This window comes from Anguilla rostrata, chromosome 4, assembly GCF_018555375.3.
Source record: "Anguilla rostrata isolate EN2019 chromosome 4, ASM1855537v3, whole genome shotgun sequence".
Classification (NCBI taxonomy): domain Eukaryota; kingdom Metazoa; phylum Chordata; class Actinopteri; order Anguilliformes; family Anguillidae; genus Anguilla; species Anguilla rostrata.
This window is the reverse complement of record NC_057936.1, coordinates 27836938-27856876: the sequence shown is the minus strand read 5'-3', so window position 1 is coordinate 27856876 and position 19939 is coordinate 27836938. Positions and strand designations below refer to the sequence as shown.

General features: G+C 38.9%; 1 long non-coding RNA gene across 1 annotated transcript; it reads right to left on the bottom strand.

The window, feature by feature from the left end:
• Nucleotides 1–7798: 7798 nt before the first annotated feature.
• On the bottom strand, nucleotides 7799–18757 carry LOC135253104 (uncharacterized). The gene is made up of 3 exons (XR_010329535.1): nucleotides 17517–18757; nucleotides 14873–14998; nucleotides 7799–11757 (listed from the first exon to the last, which is right to left on the bottom strand). It is a non-coding gene; the product is annotated as an uncharacterized LOC135253104 (long non-coding RNA).
• Between the last annotated feature and the right edge of the window lie 1182 nt (nucleotides 18758–19939).

Sequence of the window (19939 nt, the reverse complement as noted above, 5' to 3'; positions counted from 1 at the left end):
AGACATATCAGAATGATACCCATTCACTTTAATTGCCATAATTGTACATTTTTGCACTCTAATTTGAAACTCCCATTTTAATTTGGCTGAATTTAGTCAAAAGCACCAGGGGAATAGACACCAAACAGTTTTGTACACACAAGATATGTCATAATGTTTTTTACAACATAAACGCTGCTAATCTGCAGTTTCTCTCATTAATGGGGATGATGCAGTGATAAACAGATCTTGTGGAAAATTAGTCAAGAATGAAACTGAAATGCTGGTATAAGTTGCATATGGATACATCTTGCTCCTGACCCTCAATCAGTCTTTCCTTTTAGACTTCTCATAGTTAACCACCTCTGCTAAAACACTGTTACCTAACATTGTATAATAGAGTGTCATTATGAATGGTTGCTAAAACATTATTAACTACATTATAAATCTAATACAATGCAAGACTGCCATCTAAGACACTGCACCAAGCTGTTTTGCTTTGCTTCACAGATCATTCACACTAGCATCCTACATTAATTGCATATAATCCTGCACTTGTTCTGAAGCAAAATAACCTGATTGTCATCGCTGAATGTGATCAAATTCATGTGACTGATGGAAACTATAATGAATCCAAGTCAAGGTGAATAACTGAAATGTGTGACATCAACTGGCCCCCCATTGGTTGTAACTAATATAAGAACAAATCTCCCATAGTTGCTTAAAGTAGTTTGTACCTGGCAACCACTGAGTACATTTTGTCACAGTTTGCCATTGCAGTCTGCCTACACCAGCTGCTCTGCAGCTTGCAGGAGTTCTGAATCTATGACACACAGATGCGAACAATAAGTGTATGTGGCTAGTGTGCAAAAATTTAAACTGATATCACACACATCAAGATTCAGTTGAACACACAGCCAATTTAATGGCATTATTTAATTAAATTAAGTTGGTTTGTATTCAAATAAACTTTAAAGCTGTTTAAGACTTATAAGTCCAAGAAGCAGCAAAAGGTGTGGCCTGAAATGGTGGTCCCCAAGCTGGAGTTTTTTGGCTGGTCCGCAACAGCGGGGCCAGCCCTACAAACGCGAATGTCTGTGACTGAGTGACTGAGTTATGAAGTTACACCATTGGTCGGCCGGATCACGTGTGTCATAACAACTAAATAAACAACAGCGTGAGTACAGCATTTTATTCTCAGGCAGAGTGACAAACAGGGCAAAGCATATGTCTATGGGGCAGAGGATAGGATTACGCTACCGAAGAAAAAAGGTAGATTTAACTAGCTAACGTTAAATTAGATAGATTTAAATAAACATTCGCAATGTATTCTCTATTGATGTTCATGGCCAACTAATTCTTATTAATATTAATAATATATCGTGAAATAATGTTCCAGCTAACGTTAGCTAGGTAACGTAAACAGATTTGCAACTATATATGAAATAGGCGAAATATCGCTAACAACTTGTACCTAGTTATGTAGGAAATAATGTCCTTGTTATCCTCCAGTGATTATTTTTTCAGTACTTTAGAGATTTTTTTTCAGTGCCGGCAAATAAGTCAGAGGTGGCCCAGCGCTAGCTTTTGGTTGCTAAGGGGACCTGTATCGACCGCCCCATAAATGAAGGAAACTTAACATCAATTTGCTAGCATAGTGTAAGTGTCCTGTCTTGCGTATTTGAGGTTTATATGAGAAAGGGTTGTCGCTATCGGCACGTCCAGGAGTCTGTACATATTCACAGTTGTAACCATTTTTATAAGGTCTATGCTTGTAACCCAAGTCGCAGGAAGCAAAATAGCCGTTAGGAAAGCAGTTTGAAATTATGAAGCAACGTCTGCGCCAATGGGTTTAGTGGGTCGCGATGAGATAATTCCGAGCGTGTTGCTTGTCTTAAAGTTGATATAGTAAATAAGGCTGTATTAATATAACTAAATGCATATGTATGAAGTTGGTTTTTCACATTTAGACAGTTTATTATGTGAATTTTTACAGGACGTACATTTTAATAGGTAACGATGTCCCGTTCTCTAATAAATTACAAAGTTAATACACTAGCGGTTCAGGTGGTCGATACACGTCCCGCCCCTCAGGTGGTCGATAATGTGCTCTCGCTCTAACGTTACTTTCGCTAGAGAGGGGCTCAAGGTTCTTAGCTATGCCCCGAATTTTTGAAGGGAAAGAAATGCCTTCTAGTTCTAAAATATGTAACGTTAGTGGTGGCTACTAGGGACTACAGTATTTTAATGTTGTTACTGGTTGCATGATCAACTATTTGTGATGTGAGAGAATTATCTAACGTTACTCATTCTCAAATGTAACCTTATTAGACAAGTACACAGGCAGGATCAGTGGAGGCGAGTGGAGCAGGAGAGCAGAGTGAAACAGGAGAGAGGGCAGAGAGGAGAGGAGAGTGGAGAAGGACAGGAGAGAGGAGAGAAAACGAAGACTAAGCACAGGCTATCAGGCTGGGACCCTAAATGGGTAGACAAGACAAGGTCCACCCATGGCTCTCAGCCAGGCTGCAAACTTTGCCACTTTGCCACTGTGTGTCCTTAAAGTCGATGTCCACACTGTCATATTGTGGTATCTGCCCATTTACGAAAAAACCCCTTTCAGACTGAAATAGGGGAAAGTTCATTTGGAATTATAAAAGTCAAATTTCATCATTTCAAAATATTTTTGTCAAGAGGACAAAATCTGTTTCAGATATTCTCACCATTATGTTAATATTATCACAGTCTCACCATTAAACTTGAATTGTCACAATCACATAAAGTTCAGTTGCATATACACATGACATGCACATGCACCCAACAGGGTGGACATATGAATCATAAGCATGCGTGTGTAAGATAAAATGTCATATTTATCATATTTGCTATATTTTAAAAATTGAATAATGCCTGATGGACAGATACTCTGCCTGATCCCAGCGCCACAAGTACTCAATGGTAACATCCAGATGGAAGTATGTGGAAGAGCAGTTAAGGTGAGCTGTAGGCCAAGAACTCTGTGAAGTCAGAGGTGATATGAATGCTGCTGACTTTGCACATTTATTCCTATATTTTACTTTAATGTGCCTGAGTTTGTGTGCTTCCGTAATAAGTACTCGTGTTTTGAAATAAGTTCAACTAATTCAATTCTAATTCAGTATTAACAGTTTATCCAACCTTTTATCACAAAATGTCTGTCTCATTGAAAATTTGTCCTGTCATAGCTGTGTGCCCTGTCAGGTCTTGGTCCAGCCTGTCATCTTGGTATTTTCTAATCATAATTTAATCATATTATCAGATATCAATAGCTTTTGTGTAGCAGGTTAAAGAATTAGAAATCAACATATACTTGGCTCTATACTCCACAATTTTAAATTTGTAATCAAACTATAATCAAACTAACTATACTAAGGGCATTTTTATACATTGTATGTTCACCATGTAGAAATTGCAGCACTTTTTATACATGGCCTCCACTTCAGGGCACCATAATGTTTAGGACAAACGGCTTTACCAGTGTTTCTGATTAGTCAGGTGCATTCAATTGCTTCCTTGGTGCAGGTGTACAAGAGCTTTTAGTATCTCATCTTGTTTCTAGGCTTTTGACTGCCTTTGGAGTCTGTTATTGATGTTTGTCGACATGAGGACCAGAGTTGTGCCAATTAAAGTCAAGGAAGCCAATATGAGGCTGAGAAATAAAAAAAAAAACAGAGACATAATCCAAACCTTAGGCTTACCTAAATCAACTGTTTGGACCACGATTAAGAAGAAAGTGAGAAATGGTGAGCTCAGTAATCACTAAGAACCTTCAAGGCCAAGGAAGACCTCTACAGTTGATGACATGAGAATTCTCACTGTAATGATGAAAAACCTCTATACACCTGTTCAACAGATCAGAAACAATCTTCAGAAGGGAGGCATGGATTTGTCAGTGACTACAGTCCACAGAAGACTTCACAAACAGAACCACATAGGCCGTAATGGGGAAGATACACATAATTTTATAATTATTAGAGCGATGTTTCGACTGGTGATTGCCGTTTCTTTTTTCTCTTCCTCGCTCTTCCTGACAGGACGTGTGATAATGGGGATGAACGAGGGATGATGCCGGTTGGTCCTGTTACGCCAAACGTGTGCGAACCCCAAACAACGCCCTAAACAAAAGAGGCACAGAAACACGTCGGAAGTGAGTCAGCTGGCTGGCTATCGTTTGTGAAAGTGAGAGAAGTTGCAGAAGAACTCCTTCTAAGCAAGCTGTGATATCGTATTGCCTTCATGTAATTCCGTAATCGATTCCATTTTCTCTGCATGCATTTGTCTTTTCTATAGGCTAGTGAATACGCTGCGATAACAAGAATTATTTAGAAAGCGCTGCACATCTAGACTTCACGCACTCTTCCTCTGGGTTGTGCTTAATTGATTGGTGAGTTTTTATTGATTAAACTGTATTAAAATATTGTTTCGGAATTTACAATGTATCGTTGTACATGCAGTTTTCTTCTCTGTATAAGCAGTGGCTTTTAGAGTAGCCGTTGAGTGGCTAAGCGTCTGAACTGTTTTGCATCTGTGTGAATTACAGCTACATTTATGGGTAATCTTTGATGCGGCAAAATAGACTTTGATCTGTGTCTGCGTATTGTATGCATGAAGTTTTGCCTTTATAAACTGGTGGTGTTAGCCTCTCTTGTATTTAGGCAACTAATGCTGTCTGCAGTCAGTTTTGGTGGAGTAACTTTTCCTTGCAACTGTACATACTGTATAGATAAACTGATAGATAGAATACTTCATTATCCCCATGGGGAATTTTTCCTAGCAGCATATAACATTCACATTTACGAACAAAATTTTATTCCAACAAACCTACAATCTTTTACACACACACACATATATATAGAAGGGCGAGGAATGAATGAATTAATGAATACTGATTGCTGGTTTGCATTTTAATTTGAAATGTGACCAGATTACGCTTCCATAATAATCATCTAATGTATGATGTAATATCACATAACCTACATTTGTTCATGTTACTGCCACCTGCTGGTAGAATTATATAATCTACCAGCAGGTGGCAGACCTTTCACTAGGTCTGGAATGAGTTATTACAGTTGTAGTATCAATATAGGTCTCCAAATCACCAGGGAGAAGCATAGAGTCCCCAGTAGCAGGGAGCAAATTCACAACCATGTCAAAGACATAGCTGTTTTATATTCCATAATGATCACAGTATTTCCAGATAATCTAGATACTTACAATATAAATTCAAATATATATTCTAAATTGCATCACCAAGCAATTGCATCACATTAATTTAAAGGCTCTTAAATGTAAATTATTATTATTATTATTATTATTATTATTATTATTTGATTGGGAAATTATTTTTTCATGAAGACCCATAGGACACCTTCACATGCCTTCTGAAGGTCCCCTCACCTGCAATAAACCCATCTTTCAAAAGCATCCATTAGAGAAAACTGGAAAGCCTTGTTCACGTCATGCCTTTGCTGTTACATATATTTAAAAATCTTTCATGCGTCAGATAAGGCAGAAATACATTCCCTGTCTGATAATACACATTTTTACACAGTACACCAAAAATGGTGCAAACAGGGATAAATGTCAATTTTGGATGTGGGGGGTGGGGGGGGGGGGTTGTCCATGACTTAATTATGCAACATCCATTATCTATACCCACTCATCCAGGGCAGGGTCATTGGGGGTGCTGGAACTGATCCCAGCAAGCATTGGGCAAGAGGCCGCCGATCAGGGCACACACACCATTCACTCACGCAATTTAGAGTCGCCAATTATTCTACCTGCAAGTCTTTGGAGTGTGGGAGGAAACTGAAGTACCCGAAGGAAATGCAAACTCCACACAGAAAGGCTCAGGCCGGCTAAGGTACAGAAACCCAAGACCTTCTTGCTGTGAGGCGACAGTGCTACCCACTGCACCACCATGATGCCCTTATTCTGCAACATTTGTGATCAAAACTGAAAAGCATTATCCTCCGGCCCAGCAATTTTTTTCCCTGTAGGGACGAATCTCTGGTCTTTCTTGAAAAACATATTGTCAGATATCTAATTTTTAGATTAGCACCTTTGAGAAACAGACAATAGAATTTAATGAGGGGGTCTGTTTTTCTCTCCCTCCTCATGACAGGCATAAAAAGATGTCCTGGAATTTTCTCTCCTTTGAAAGTTTTATGACTTTATTACTTTATATTATAGGAGCACACCATAATTATTGGGTGTCACAAACACACAGAGATTATGTTCCTTTTGATTTTAAATTGAATGTAATCTGTGGTATTTAATTGAAATAATTGATTGAAAATCTTAATGTTTGTGTAGATAATGGATGTTGGGGCCTGATAGCTAAATCTTTAATACTAGTTCCAGTTTTAAGCAGAAACCGACACGATTTTACATATCAAATATTTTGCCTGAAAGTGGAGATTGCAACTGCCTTGATTTAACAAATATTTGGCTAAAGATGTCACCTCTCTTTTTAGAAGCAAAAGTAAACGACCATTTTTAAAAGGTAGCAGTCGCTGAGTTGGATTACCTCCAAACATATTCATGTTTGGTTTTATTATTTGGATAATATCATAATGCTTAACGCTGCTTCCAGAAACATAAGGCAACTTTAATATGTACATTTATTAGCTTTCTGATAAAAAAAAGTCCTTGTCTGACCATGCTCTCACACCTCCACCCTTCCACACCTCACCCAATCAATGCAGCCATGTTTCCCCCACTCGCTCTCAGCCATTCTTGGAACAACTTGACGATTTAGACATTACCAAAGGTCAGAGTTTTTGGATGCTTAATATGCTGTATATATGGGATCTCTCAGTATTTCATTGCAAACTAAAAAAGAGCAAATTCATTTTTACTTTTTTGCCTGAACAATTGCCTTTGTGGCACTTTATTTCTTCCGAAATTATGAATAGAAACTAATCTAAGTTATTATTGTAAATGGTACAAATGTCTTGCTTCATATAAGCCATTTCAAGTATCTGTGATGCTCACACTTGTAGTTATAAAGCTTTAAATAGGGTACCCCCTAAAGGGGCAAGGATTGGCCAGATTTGGCATGCACTTAATATGTGTTGCAGGGACGTTCAGGTGTTGATCTCTGTTGTTACCATCTGGAGAATCTTATCCTTGCATCCGGGCCTGGTGTAGTGTGTGGTGTGTGCAGGATGTTTTTTTTTTTTTTTTGGTTTTTGTTTGGTTGTAACTTAGCCACATAGCCTCACACTGTACTTACACACATCATGATGTTATTAACTACACACACCTCTAGTTGTTCCAATGACCTTCGGTATGCACTTATGGTACATTGCTTTGGATAAAAGTGTCTGCCACATAAATGTAAGGTAATGTTATTAGCAAAGAACTACCCATAGCAATGATGCATGGTGCCAAGGAGGAAACTATTCAGGTTTGGGCTAAAAGTGTACAATGCTGTTTTCCCCCTTATTTATTTTTTATTCCTCTTTTTCCCCACTGTTTATTTGGTTTGTTTCCTTTTTATCTCTCAATTTTCTCAGGAGATAAGACATATTGTGGGTGGGGGTTGCCACAGAGGGGTGCCAGTGCATGCAATGTGAATATGGGAAATGTAATGTTCTATGTGCAATGCCTGTGTTGTATGCTTTCAAAATACAATAAAAAATGTATCAAAAATAAAATAATAAACTTGTTTTCTACCAAGTTTCAGGAAGTTATGACTAATTCACAGGTTGGCTTTCTTTTGCATAACTGTACCATGTCATGTCTGAGTATACAGGTATTGTGACAGAAATTGGCCAAATACAAATTACTCATTAATTTATTTGCCAGAGAAAATACAATTTAACATTCTTTAAAAAGTCGAAAACAAAAACTGGGCTGCATCAAAGTTTTAAAGCCAAGGCACATATTCATCCCCTGCCCCCAGACTTTTGTCAAAAAAAATACACAAAATATAAAACGGACAATCAAAAAAAAAAAAAAAAAACATAAAAATAAATAAAATGCTTCATATGAGAGCAGAACTTAAGTGCATTCATTCAATTTACATGAGTAGTAATGTCAGACCTGGGCTGTGTCCGAAACAGCCTCCTAACTACTGTGTCCTCAAAATATGAAGTCTACTAAACATACTGCCTACTGCTTATTTTTTAGTATGCAATGGGCAGTGTGTGTAAATAATATCCTTCGTACTATTTTCCAGTTGTACTGAGGAAGTTGCATAAGACGTCCCGCCTTTGTAGTAAAAAGGCCCCACCGCATCCTCTATGATTTATGGGACCCAAAGATGGCTTGACCACTTCTTAGCATGACCTCCTAAAAAATATAGTTCAGGATTTTAGGTTCACTACATTTCGAGAAAATTGCACTACTTAACTACCTTATCCGCTGTACTCAACTTATATGCTCAATAGTAGGAAAGTAAGCTGTTTCAGACACAGAACTGGTTAACAACATTCCCAGATCAACCAGTGCATACAGTAGTTAACATCACTAAAGCACTGTAAGAAACCCCTCAGATGTACCAAACAGCGGAAGTGGCAAAGGAACCTGCCTCCAAAACAAATGTTTTAACCTCACCTCTGTGCCAAGAGTTGTGCATATAAGGAGACCAAAAATATTCTGCCAGAAGGGTTTCTTTATACAGATCGCTATCTATCGTAGCTAGAAGACGCGGACGTGCCTCTGGTGTGTGTAGCCTGTATAGATACAATTGTGTATCTTGCTACGGCACTAGAGTAGAGGTGAGTGACTACGGGGTGTAGATATCCTGAGTTCTATGCTTATGTTAGGACCCTGAAGCTGCTAGGAGTGCAGCGATAACAGCCAAAAAGGAATGCCAGGTTAAAGTGAATGCAGTTTATTTTACAGTATGTGTAATGCAAAAACAGATGCAAAAGACTGTGTGCAATGAGATGGCTATTTGCATATGCATAGGAGGTCATATTGATGAGTCCTCAAACCATTGCACCTTTCCGCTTATATATTCAAAGATCAAAGCACAACAGCATGTCATCAAATAAAGACAATAGCAAAACAGTACATTACAGGGTTCATACACTTTTTCACCAATGATTTTCAATGACTTTTCCATGACTTCTCCACAACCTTTAACTGAATTTCCATGACCAAAACAAATGACTTTATTTCAGCGGGGCGATTTAAAATTATTTATTGTAACACTAAGTAAAATTAGGTCTGCATCTGAAACATATGGTGCCTCTCTAAAACAAATAAACACCAGACAGACACACTTAGATACATTCTTTCATATTTTAATTCGAATAGTTTAACATTTTGTCAATGTCTCAAACAGGGCTCGAAATTGCGATCATTTTGGTCGCATATGCTCCCAAAATTTAATCTGTGCGACTTCGAAATATAATTGGGAGCATTTGTGCGAGTGCAAATAATTGTTCTGGTGCTACCTTTTTTTTTTCTTTTTTCAGTCGAACGTCTCTTCCTCTGTACATTCGCTAGTTAGTACACTTGTGAGCTGACGGTGACCCTTCTAACCAATCGTGAGCTTGACATTCTTACCTTTAATGCTGATTTTAAATTGGTTAATATTAGTCTTCAATCACTCCCTTTTGCAGCACTCCACTGTCAAGCGACACAGAGAGCTAATGCGTTTACTTATGTTACCTGAAGACAAAAGTTTATGTTCAATTTATTAGCGTTATCGAAAGCTGAAAAGTTGAAGCGAATGCTCCTTACATTTTGGTGGGTGCTCCTAACTTTTTGAAATTGGGTGCACCAGTGCTACCAAGTAAAAAAGTTAATTTCGAGCCCTGATATATTATTGAAGCTGCACTTCCCGGGCATATTGTCGGCACAGTAGTGCCTACGTTTACTAACTGCTACATTAGCAGAAGTGTGCCTGTTGGGCGTGCCTGTAAACAGACTGAGCCAGACCGAATTAACTTCTCACACCACCAAAATACCGCGAAGGTTACGCGCCAATTTACGTTTTATGACTATACACACCATTTTTATGATTGGATTAATTAGCAATTGTATTTGATGCACCTTTAGCTATATTTCCATTACTTTTCCAAAACTTTTCAAAAAATATTATTTTCCATAAGTTTTCCAGGGCCTGGAAATTGCATTTTAAATTTCAATGACTTTTCCAGGTTTTTCATGACCGTACGAACCCTGACATTAATTTATCCCTTCTCTGCAAGCATAACCAGGTTAACCTTTGTATCTGGCTGGGCGCTGACCCATAGCTATCAAGTACTTCAGTCAGCATCCCACCACCAGAGACACCAACTTGTTCCCCACGACAATACAAAACACGATTACACTATTATGGAGAACATACGTTTTACATAACGCTGATCCAGTAGGATGTTTGCAGCTGAGCACTGTCTCTTTATCAGACCCTGCTCACTCCCTGTCTGCACAGTAAACATCCATTTTCCTTTGGTCTGTAAACCGTTTAACAGCACGAATGGAAATGAACTACGCAAAGTAATAACCAAAACATAAATCCTGAATACATATGGATTACATCCATAACAAGCCCTGAGAAGAAAAGCTACAAACCACAAAAAAGTTTTAAAAAATGGTATGAGTGTAAGAGTTGAGATGGAAGGAGTACCAAAATGAACAATTCTGCTGTCCTGACCTGACCACTATGGGAAATTAATTTCACACTTGAGGGTAAAACATGAGCTTGCTTGGCAAGACTGCAGACAAGCTGCGTACAACTACATTCTGCATTATCTGCAAGTGGTTTAGTGGCACAGGCAGGAAGACTGGCAAGACTGACTTGCAATAGTCCAGGAGTGAGAGCACCAGGGCCGGGACTCAGAAGTTGCACCAGAAAAAATCAGCATGCCCATCTCACTACCACTTTTAGGGAGGAGAGCGGATTATCCACAGGTCATGAACAGCTCAAGTGAGGTCAGCTGTGATTTCACGATACTGATATTGTGCTTCTCCAAAACAAAAGTAGGAAAACATATCTATGCGCCTAATTTTGCTCAGCAGAAAATGGCAGGAAAACACAAAGTGTACACAGGACAGAGAAACACAGCAGTGCAATTACACATTTTTTAGAAAGCATTTGCTAAACAGCCCATTGATTGTCTGTTACAAAGTAAACTCATTCCTGCAGTTGGCTTCCCTTTAAAATTCCTTCCAAAAATGATTTCCTACAACTAGAAATCCTTTGACTCAAAGTGGGGGAACTGAGTGCAGGCAAAACAAACACTGGTTTTTTACATTATTTACTTACTAAAATATATTTGATATATTAAATTGTCATAACATTTTCTTTTCCTTTTCTATCCAAAGTGCATTACACGTCTAAAATAATGACCAATTTCCATTGGTCAAAATTTCTATTAAAGGCTTGGATTTTTTTTTAAATAACTGAAATCTTTTGTCTGGTTTTTACAACATATTTCCATAGTTGAGGGCATTTACAACATATTAAGCCATAGTCTTTACAGGCGGGGTTCCCTATAAGGCACTGTTTTGCCACTGTTTTGATGGGCCACACCGTCTGACTTCAACCCTGAGCTGTTCCTTCCAGATGGCATATAACTGGCCATAGCCTTCACTTTAATATTTAATAAAATATGGCAAAAACTATCCCTCAGTCAAAGACAGTTGGTCACCCCCTTCAGTAAGTAAAATGTAATAATTGATGTATCTTCATCTTTTGACGTTGCTGCTTCAGGAGATTCCATCAGAATGGCCGAACAGAACTCATTGAAGTCTCCTGGCAAGGAAAACTGAGCTCAGGTTCTATGAAAAGAAAGAAAATAACTTTGCTTTTTTCCCACAGAAATGTACAGACAGTGACCAAAAAATGGAAACAAAACTGCTCCAACAGTGAAGAGTTCTGGATTTCCATAATTGTGCGAGGAGCACCTTCCTGGAATGGTTTGGAAACACACATACCCTTGGAAGGCAAGGTTAATATTAGTTTCATGATACTGATTGATCATCTTCACACATGTCCTTCTGACATATAGAGGTGTCTTTAAACAAGCATACACTGTAAATCATAACTGCCATCATCACAAAATGATGAGTACAGTATACTTAAAAGATTGCACTTGTCAGGAATGCTTAAATCTGTATAGTTCCATTTACTTAAATATCATCCATTTACTAAAAAAAAAAAAACCCTATTTAAGTAATGACCGTGAGTCATAAAATGAAGTGAGCAGAAGTTAGTCCATTTGTGCTTGATTTAATTTATTAAAATCATGACTTTCAAGTAAGTTCAACTGAAATAAACTAGGGCTCATTTAAGCTCAAGAAGTCAGTATCAATAATTCAAGTAAAGTTTAAGAATTTAAAATAATTTGATATGAATCAAAGGAATTTTAGAGATTAAACCAATGAAGCGGCATTAACTTAAAAAGCATAATTAGGTGGCATTAACTTAAAAAGCATAATTTTGCAACTCTGATTTGTGTTGGGTTAACTTAACCTCATAAAGTGAACTATAAAATAAAATGTATGATAAATGGGGTGACTCATGGCGTAGCCTGTAGAGCACTGTCCACATGCTCATTATGAGCCGCAACATCAGTGGTTCGACTACGGTCGTGTGACCTCTGTTGCATGTCTCTCCCTCTCTTCCCCATTCTTCCTGTCCCTCTACACTGTCCTGCCCAATAAAGCTGAAAAGCACATAAGAAATGTATATTAAAATGTACTATAAATGGAAATATTTTTAATTGCTTTACTCAATTTGTTCAAGGCAGCAGATTCTCTGATTGTTTTTGGTATGCAAATATTTAAACGATTGCCCATTTTTTACATAGGCATTTGCACAAAAACTGCCTTTACTAATAGCTCATTTAAGACCATTAAAATACTACTACACTGCATTTTCTCAATCCACAACCTAAAACAGTTGATCCAGTCATTACATTATATTGCATACACACACAACTATACCTATAAAATGATCGCTAGAAATTTTATTTGAAAAGAAAGAAAAGATAGCTTAAGAGGATCAGAAGAGTCATGGTGCAGTCTGAAGAGGTGGGTTTTCAGTCTATAGCCAGTTCCACCGCAGGAACTTTACCCCGGAACTAGGAACCTTTTGAGGAACTCAGTGCGTTTCCACCGCAGGAACTAGGGTCTAAATTTAGTTCCTGGGGTTTTATTTTACCCCCCAAAAGGTTCCTGCTCGGGGGGTAGTACTTTCCGAAAGTACAGGAACCTTTTGGGTGGAGCTTGCAGCGCTGAACATTTCTGATTGGTCGAGTAGGCTACTCGCAGCATTTTTTTGTGTTTTTTGTTTTCAGGCGCCATGTTTAAAAATATGCAGGCGCAAACCGATCTTTTTTCATAATAACTTCAAATCAAACTTGTATGTTATGCGGTGCAGTAGCCTACTTTTGGTTATAGCCTGCCAACGTCTTGGAATTATAACGTGTGCTCTTCTGCTCTTTTCTTGCTTTAGTATTCGTTTTATAAAATGCTAAGCATTCGTGCTGGGACAGCATATTACGTACTAAAACATTCAAACGGATTAATTCGGTTGCTGAATATTTTCTTCCGGATTTTCTTTGTTAGCCCGTTGTAATTGACTCAAAACGTTTGATACAGTTATGTGAGGTATGCGGTAGTTCTGCGTAATTAACATTGGTGATACAGTACAAGCAAACTGGAAATCACCTTCCGCACTTTTTGTCAGGGTAAAATAACAGGTTAATTCTAGTAATCCTCCCTTTAGCTTTTTCAGACTGCCGTAATTTTACTCAATTTTACTGCCATTTTTCAATTCCACGAAAAGACCAGGAAGACTATGGACTAATTTATGGTGCATGGTTCGCATCTGGAGGGCACACTTCGCTGCTCGGCTAGCAGTAACTTCGAAGGAAAGCAAACGGTGGCTGTACCACTACTAATTTACATTTTCACGCAAGTCCGAGTTTTCGTTCTATTTTGTAATTTTGCGATTAGCCTATATGGAATTGACGACGAGAAAGTAATCAAACAGCAAATTGTTTACAACGTGTGCATGTTTTCTGCTGTTGTTGCCAGTTATACATATAAATGTGAATGCATTCTGTCGCTTCGAATGTCAAGACATGAAAGCGAATGTTCGTATAAAAACATAATGAATGTGTTTGAGAGGATATATGAAAATCAATAAATACAAAAGTAACCATATATAGTCATTGTTGGTAACCCGTTGTATATAAGTGGAATAAACCCCTCCGGGCTGTCCCGGTTATTAGAAAATAATGTAGGCTACTTCGGTGGTAGTATGGGGTTACAGAAGAAATCATATGACAGATGGACCGACGACAACGTCGCTTTTTCATACGTCAGTGGGCTAATTTGCCTAATCTTCGGGGTACTTTAGACCCCGGTGGAAACGCAGACAACCATTGGCTGAAGGAACCTTTTAGTTCCTGGTAAAGTAGTTCCTGGGACTGAAAGTTCTGGGTAATTTTGGTGGAAACGCGGCTTATGTAAAAAAAAATGTTCAGTCCCATGCAGAAAAATTTGGCCTCCACCTAGATATATTTGTAGCCACAAGCAAAAAACTTTTGCTGGGGTATCCTTAAATGGGGTAAATAGTGAACAGATTAATATATATTTAATTCAAAGGGGAGAATTATTTTAATTATTTTTAATGTACAGAGTATTACTGGGATCCTTAAATCTGGCCCTCAGAGCCAGTAGTACTGCTGGCTTTCATTCTTCCCCTCTAACTGCGATTTATTTAAATCACAGCCACCAGAGGAGTTAAATCTCTGGCCAATCGGTGCCATTAATCAACCAATTAACCATCAGGTAGAAAAGAACCGAGAGCACTACTGGCTCTGAGGGCCAGATTTGTGTATCCCTGGTACCCCATTTATCACAATTTATCATAAGTTGGGGGTACCTTGAATGATGTCCGCCGGTACAGTGTAACAGCAGCAGCAGCAGCATCTGAGAATGTCCCTGATTCTTGAAGTGCAAGCAAGTGTCCAGGGACATATACCAGGGCCAGAGCTGGTATGCAAGTCATCTGAGGAGCAAATAAGTTCAATCAACATTTGCAAATAATAGAAAATTCACAAAACAAATAGTTTCTCCCTTAATGCAGGCAGTGCAATTATCTTCTGACAAACAAAAAAACTACTGCACGTAGTAACATCTCTAGGATGATTTTACATTACAACAAAGGAATTTAGCAGACACTTCTAAAATGGCAGATTTCACATTTTTATACGGTATCCATTTTATAGAGCTACATACAGACTGAAGCAATTCAGGTTAAGTGCATTGCTGAAGGGTAGAACAGGAGTCAAGCCTGCAACCTGTTCACCAATATTATGTCCCATGTGGCTGGCAGAGCCAGCATGGTAGACAAATGATTTCAATCATGGCTAAACACAGCGATTTTCAGATGATAAAGAAATGTATAGTCCCTTAACACATCTGACAGATAATTAATTTATTTAAAGGTAACAAGAAAATCTTGTAATGGGAAGTGTATCTGCATTCCCATAGTGTCATTGCTAGCACAAAAAACCTACCAATTACAAACCTCACTCACAGGCCATATTGCTGCAAACACCGATCACCATAAATTTCACTTTACAGGCCTGGAATTTTTTATTTTCATTTGAACTGCCCAAAAGTGTTTTCTTTTGTCATCCATTGTGCCTGACATAGCTAGCAAGCTAATGTCAGCAAACTAATTCTAAATTACTTCATATAACAATAGAAAAGCATAAAAATAAACATTCAACAATAAACAAATAGGCTAAATGCAACTGTTTCTATAAAGCTGCCCATGGTCCATCTTAAACAGTTAGTCCGTTTGTTTGTTCAGATTAATTAATTAGATGTAGGCTAGGTCTACTGCAGCACAGCTATGTAACAAATGTGAAGACATAACCCAGAGTTTTCCACAGGATTTTGGGGGATTTTGTAAAGGGGGACCCTGAACCTTCTAGGGGGGTCTGGGGGTATGGCCCCCCAGGAGAATATTTTGTACATTTTAACAGTTAATTGCATCAATCTAATGCACTCTGAGAGGAAAATTAAGATCTGAAAAGAATACTGTGCTTTTATAAACAATTCAATAATAAACTCATTCAGTTGCATCATCTTTTAAGATGTTTGAGTCATCAAATAAATTAAGTAAAAGTTGTCACGTGTTGTACTAGTTCATTTAAAGTGTTTGGAATCACACTAATGTTGCAGTAGACAAACAGCACCGCATGCTACGTCAGATTTAGAGATCACATTCAACTAAAATCTTGAAAGTTAAGCTATCAATAAAAACATTTACAAAATAATAATATGGTAAAATGGTAAATGGACTGCATTTATATAGCACTTTCATCCAAAGAGCTTTACAATTGATGCCTCTCATTCACCCATTCACACACACACTCACACACCAACGGTGAAAGATTGCCATGTTCAAGGTACCAATCAGCTCATTGGGAGCAATTAGGGGTTAGGCGTCTTGCTCAGGGGCACCTCGCACGCCCAGGGTGGGGAATCGAACCGGCAACCCTCCGACTGCCAGACAACCGCTCTTATCTCCTGATCCATGTAATACTAATTTTCCACTTCAAATAGATAACATTTTAAAAGTGTAATCAACAGGTTTCAAGTAGAGAATATCTAGAAGCGAGATATTCCAACTACATGAACATCTGGTGACAACATTCATCTTAAAACAGTACTTGAACATGTTTAGCATTCAACAGATTTGAATAAATGTAGCGACATAATCACATATCACGGTCGGTATATAGCTTCTTTGCCAACTTAATGCTGAAAATAATGTGACCTACTACAGCATAAGTGTGTAGCAAACGTTTGTTGTTTTAAGTTGACAGACATTGTAACCACGTTCTGTCTTATCGATGACGTAAACACAGCAAGAGCAGGAGCGAAAACAGCAAATGTTACAAAAAACGTCACAGCCAGTCCAGTGCCACGCCCCCGCACAACCATTACAAACACGCAAGGAACACCGTTAAAGAATACAACGCGTTTGACTGATTTTACTCGACCCATAGGCTATCTGGTATCACTATGAAGGACAACATTTGAACAAGTCATTAATAGGCCAGATATCGTATTAGGGCAGGGCTCGAAATTGCGACCATTTTGGCCGCATATGCTCCCGAAATTTAATGTGTGCGACCTCGAAATATAATTGGGCGCATTTGAACGAGTGCAAATAATTGTTCTGTTGCGACCTGTAAAACACGTGGAAATGGCAGGACACAAACAGTGCGTTTGCAACGGAGGCGACATATTTTAAGCGTGACAGTTTAACTGTTACTTGTAAACTGTTATATTGTCGTTTTTTATCAATAAAAATATCCTTTGCATATATTGTTGGTGCTCCTTACATTTTGGTGGGTGCTCCTAACTTCTTGCCAATGCCAATCAATATGGTTAATGAACTTGAACTATCGAATGAACTTGGAAACCCCTCACCACTTTTGATAGGTCTATGTAAAGATTGGTTTCACATAGCTATACCATCGATTCTTAAGTTCGATACACTCACTCACCGTCCGGTGCATATTCCTCAAAATCAGAAGTTACTGTGGTGAAGCGGGTTGTTGGTTTGTTTTCGTCAACGCTGTAACACGTTCCCGTTTCAAATAGATTAACACCGTCGAACTCTGTTTGCAAACCACGCGCAATTACAGCTGATGCCATATTACTGTGGGTTATCCAGTCTCCCAAAGGTATCCTAGTTAGTGGTAGGGATCTTACGCTCGATACTGACTTGCGGACTCGGTGTGGACCTTTTTCTGCAGTTCGGACCTGCTGCTGAAGCCAGCCAATGAACGGGCTCTAGCCACAGAGCGTATATAACAACTGGAGCGGCTGGAGGAGTCAGAATTTGAAACCAATATGGCGTCCAGTGCACCGCAGCTGACAGTGACCATTCTAACCAATCGAACGTGAGCTTGACATTCTTACCCTCCCCCATTACTGTAAAACACGTGGAAATGGCAGGACACAAACAGTGCGTTTGCAACGGAGTCGACATATTTTAAGCGTGACAGTTTAACTGTTACTTGTAAACCGTACTGTTATATTGTCGTTTTTTATCAATAAAAATATCTATTGCATATATTGTTGGTGCTCCTTACATTTTGGTGGGTGCTCCTAACTTCTTTAAGTAAAAAAGTTAATTTCGAGCCCTGTATTAGGGAAATTTCTTTTTTGGCCGCACAACGCAAATATCCCTGAAAGCCCAACCATCCTTTATTACCTTTCGGATGTGTCGATACTTTTCATGACTGTAATTAATAAGAAGAATGTTGTAAGAAGAATGCCAATCAATATGGTTAATGAACTTGAACTATCGAATGAACTTGGAAACCCCTCACCACTTTTGATAGGTCTATGTAAAGATTGGTTTCACATAGCTATACCATCGATTCTTAAGTTCGATACACTCACTCACCGTCCGGTGCATATTCCTCAAAATCAGAAGTTACTGTGGTGAAGCGGGTTGTTGGTTTGTTTTCGTCAACGCTGTAACACGTTCCCGTTTCAAATAGATTAACACCGTCGAACTCTGTTTGCAAACCACGCGCAATTACAGCTGATGCCATATTACTGTGGGTTATCCAGTCTCCCAAAGGTATCCGAGTTAGTGGTAGGGATCTTACGCTCGATACTGACTTGCGGACTCGGTGTGGACCTTTTTCTGCAGTTCGGACCTGCTGCTGAAGCCAGCCAATGAACGGGCTCTAGCCACAGAGCGTATATAACAACTGGAGCGGCTGGAGGAGTCAGAATTTGAAACCAATATGGCGTCCAGTGCACCGCAGCTGACAGTGACCATTCTAACCAATCGAACGTGAGCGTGACATTCTTACCCTCCCCCATTACTGTAAAACACGTGGAAATGGCAGGACACAAACAGTGCGTTTGCAACGGAGTCGACATATTTTAAGCGTGACAGTTTAACTGTTACTTGTAAACCGTACTGTTATATTGTCGTTTTTATCAATAAAATATCTATTGCATATATTGTTGGTGCTCCTTACATTTTGGTGGGTGCTCCTAACTTCTTTAAGTAAAAAAGTTAATTTCGAGCCCTGTATTAGGGAAATTTCTTTTTTGGCCGCACAACGCAAATATCCCTGAAAGCCCAACCATCCTTTATTACCTTTCGGATGTGTCGATACTTTTCATGACTGTAATTAATAAGAAGAATGTTGTAAGAAGAATGCCAATCAATATGGTTAATGAACTTGAACTATCGAATGAACTTGGAAACCCCTCACCACTTTTGATAGGTCTATGTAAAGATTGGTTTCACATAGCTATACCATCGATTCTTAAGTTCGATACACTCACTCACCGTCCGGTGCATATTCCTCAAAATCAGAAGTTACTGTGGTGAAGCGGGTTGTTGGTTTGTTTTCGTCAACGCTGTAACACGTTCCCGTTTCAAATAGATTAACACCGTCGAACTCTGTTTGCAAACCACGCGCAATTACAGCTGATGCCATATTACTGTGGGTTATCCAGTCTCCCAAAGGTATCCTAGTTAGTGGTAGGGATCTTACGCTCGATACTGACTTGCCGACTCGGTGTGGACCTTTTTCTGCAGTTCGGACCTGCTGCTGAAGCCAGCCAATGAACGGGCTCTAGCCACAGAGCGTATATAACAACTGGAGCGGCTGGAGGAGTCAGAATTTGAAACCAATATGGTGGGTTATGCCGGCAGTTGCATGCCGCCATATTGGTTTCAAATTCAGAGAATTATGCAGAAGTGAATGCACGGAGCAGCGGTTTGTTAGCTCGAGTGTTGGAAGGTAGTTTTTAACCAACCATTGCTCAGCCTATTTGACTTCTCCGATGTCTTCGTTCGCCGTGCTTTCAAAAAGGGCTTGTTAATAAAAATCAGATAATCCACAGAGCTTTACAAAAATCAGATTATTTAGTGGTCTTGCCGATGAAAATGCAT